This window comes from Etheostoma spectabile, unplaced genomic scaffold, assembly GCF_008692095.1.
Source record: "Etheostoma spectabile isolate EspeVRDwgs_2016 unplaced genomic scaffold, UIUC_Espe_1.0 scaffold325, whole genome shotgun sequence".
NCBI lineage: Eukaryota > Metazoa > Chordata > Actinopteri > Perciformes > Percidae > Etheostoma > Etheostoma spectabile.
In genome coordinates, this window is record NW_022605585.1 from 480,257 (window position 1) to 480,946 (window position 690).

The 690-nt window shown below is 40.6% G+C and overlaps 1 protein-coding gene and 1 long non-coding RNA gene across 2 annotated transcripts in view; one reads left to right on the forward strand and one right to left on the reverse strand.

Moving 5' to 3' along the window:
* The window catches only part of LOC116686191 (uncharacterized), a 10,683-nt gene extending 10,457 nt beyond the window's left edge, over positions 1 to 226 (reverse strand). Inside the window, exon 1 of the long non-coding RNA XR_004331173.1 lies at positions 213 to 226. This is a non-coding gene — a long non-coding RNA (uncharacterized LOC116686191). The remainder of the gene's footprint in view (positions 1 to 212) is intronic.
* Positions 1 to 690, forward strand: part of il1b (interleukin 1, beta) — an 8,110-nt gene that overhangs the window by 2,299 nt on the left and 5,121 nt on the right. The window lies entirely within an intron of this gene.

The window sequence follows — 690 nt, forward strand, 5'->3', positions numbered from 1 at the left end:
CAGAAAGATTCTGCACCGTTTCTGTCTAAAGTCGAGCGTGCATCCCTACCTTTGTCCTTGCGTCTTTATCCACAGCGGTGAAAGATCATCATATACTTTTTATTTTCCTACATCGCCAACAGTTCAAAGAATAAGTACATCCATTCCTTTTAATCCAAAACGAGCTGGTCCCCTCACAATCTTGTAAATTCTGGCCGAGTTTCCTCGTAAACAAAGCTGAACAGTCTATCATTTTTGGACTTTGATCGCTTCACCCGTCTGCCCTGAAGCAGCCACATTGTTTCTTTGCAAACAGTTCGATAGCAGGAAGTCCAAGGAGTTGAGTGACAGCTGATATTAGCCAATCCCCCCACTGGAAGCGGAGAAATCCTTTGTGTAAGCCAATGAACTAGTAGTGTTTACAGAGGAGGGTCCTGGTTAAATATTGACAGCTGTTCTATCCAATTAAAACCAAACATTATGAAACCAGCCTCCCTGTGTAGCCAATAAGAAGACGAGTTGATTGACACCAAACATGACCAGAAAGATTTAGCCCTGTGATGGCTCCAGCTTTGTCAAAGCAAAAATATTGTCTTCTTATGGCATTTCACCATTTCATTAAATTAGGATTACTTATTCCTATAAATGTATGCATGTAGTTCTTTCAGGTATGTGTGTAAGTGATGTAGATGTGTTTTTGTATTTCAGAAG